The sequence below is a fragment of the Lipotes vexillifer genome, unplaced genomic scaffold (assembly GCF_000442215.2).
Source record: "Lipotes vexillifer unplaced genomic scaffold, Lipotes_vexillifer_v1.1 scaffold1691, whole genome shotgun sequence".
In the NCBI taxonomy this organism is placed as follows: domain Eukaryota; kingdom Metazoa; phylum Chordata; class Mammalia; order Artiodactyla; family Lipotidae; genus Lipotes; species Lipotes vexillifer.
The window spans coordinates 1,298-3,575 of record NW_006789046.1 but is presented as its reverse complement, the minus strand read 5'-3'; positions in this window follow the sequence as shown (position 1 = coordinate 3,575).

Genomic DNA, 2,278 nt, shown 5'->3' with positions numbered 1-2,278 from the left:
GCGGGAAAGAGCGGGCAGCCAGCCACCCGAGGGTGAGGCCACGTCGGAACAGGCCCTAATTCCGGACCTGGACTTATTTGCTTTCCATTTGGGAACCCCACTGTCATCGCGCCCTTCACAACACCGCTCCCAGCAAACCACGGGGCTTTACAAGGACAGGTCTCTGCTCGTGGGAAAGGATTTCTCTTTTCTGTATCTCACCACCAGAGGCAGTGCCCTGGAAAGGCGCGTCAGCGCCTATTTGTTTCCTCAGCACAGCTGAGAAGGGAAAGCGCAGGACCAAAGCGAAGGAGCGCTCCGTTCCCGCTGACAATTGTGCCCAATTGCTCGGGAGGAGGCCGCCCCGCTTTCCGCCTGAAGCCCCGTCGAACTCGGGGCCCCAGGACCACTACCAAGCGTGGCACCCGCTCCACTCGCCGCCGAAGGAGGCGGCCACACTGCCGCAGACTCATACCGGACCTCGCCAGGTCCTGGGGGAACTGGGTTCCTCCCTCTGCACAGCGTCGGCGGTCACGTGGGCACGGTCACGTGGAAGGGCAGTCACGTGCCCTGCGTAAGTCCGCGTCGGGCGGCGGCGCTGCTGCCTACCCCTAGCGGTTGCGTACGTTTCGCATGTAGTGGCGTGGGTTGGGGACCCTGGTGGCCGCGGTGGGGACAAGGTGAACTCCGGGCCTGACCCGTCCGTGGGGCCACGCTGATTGATGTCCCTGCCGTGCAGATGCTGCGCGCTCCCGGTCGGGCCCCAGGTGCCTTGCTCCACGCAGGGCACAGGATGGGTGGGGTCTCCAGCTTGTGCAGTTTGGAACTCCCTTTTTAAGAAGAATACGGAATTAGATACGAAGGTGAATGTTGATAAGAATAAGTAACCACAACAAACTGCAAATTATACACAGCTGATTAATATCACAAACTTTAAACACAAAACATTTCACTAGGACTACCTTGGTGGCGCGGTGGTTAAGAATCTACCCGCCAAGGCCCGGGACACGTGCTCGAGCCCGGCTTGGGGAAGATCCCACATGCTGCGGAGCAACTAAGCCTGTGCACCACAACTACTGAGCCTGAGCTCTAGAGCCTGTGAGTCACAACTACTGAGCCTGCGGCCCACAACTACTGAAGCCTGAACGCCTAGAGACCGTGCTCTACAACAAGAGAAGCCACTGCAATGAGAAGCCCGTGCACCGCAACAAAGAGTAGGTTCTGCCCGCTGCAACTAGAGAAAGCCCACGCGCAGTGATGAAGACCCAACACAGCCAAAATAAAATAAATTAATTAAAAATGTTTTTTAAAATAAAACATTTCAGTAGTTAACTGCCTAACACACCTCATATATTTTTTTCTAATGTTTTTTTTCTTTTAGTTGCAGCATGCGGGATCTAGTTCCTTGACCTGGGTTGGAACCCGGGCCCCCTGCATTGGAAGCGTGGAGTCTTAACCAATGGGCCACCAGGGAAGTCTCAATTTTTTCTAAATTTTTGAATGCAGACCTTAATTACTCCTTCATATGGGAATGATTTGGTAATACTGTTTATATATGGTAAGTAGATAATTCAGTCTTTTCTTTAGCAGGGTTAATCAAATTTTGCTTTTTATTATTAATAGTTTAGAAAAGATTGTCCAGAGTTGCATTCTTTTGATGATGTTACATACTCTTTTAGGGTTGCCATCAGACTTGGCCAAACCTATCCTGTATGTCTGGAGGCAAGGACCCACCTCTAATCCGTGGTGGCCTCACAGTGACTTGTTAGGAGCTTTGTGTCATGTATTTCATGTCAGACCAGGAAGAAATGGAAAACACTTTCCATGTTTGCTTTCCTCATCTTCACTAATTGGATCCTGTACGTTCTGTGTGTTTCCGACCTCCTTACAGAAGGAGCCTACTCTGTTTCTATGTGATTTGTGTGTGGCCCAAGTAAACGTGTTCTTGTGCTTTGTGCAGTCTTCATGATTTTTTTTTCTTTTTTCTTTTTCTTTTTTTTTTTTTTTGCAGTACACGGACCTCTTACTGTTGTGGTCTCTCCCGTTGTGGAGCACAGGCTCCAGACACGCAGGCTCAGCGGCCATGGCTCACGGGCCCAACCACTCCGCGGCATGCGGGATCCTCCCGGACCGGGGCACGAACCTGTGTCCCCTGCATCGGCAGGCGGACTCTCAACCACTACGCCACCAGGGAAGCCCTCTTCATGATTTTTGACAGTTTTAAAGACATCCACTGATGTGAATGTCTGATGTAAGTGATGTCTGTCTTGTTGAAAACTACACAAGCAAAACAAATACA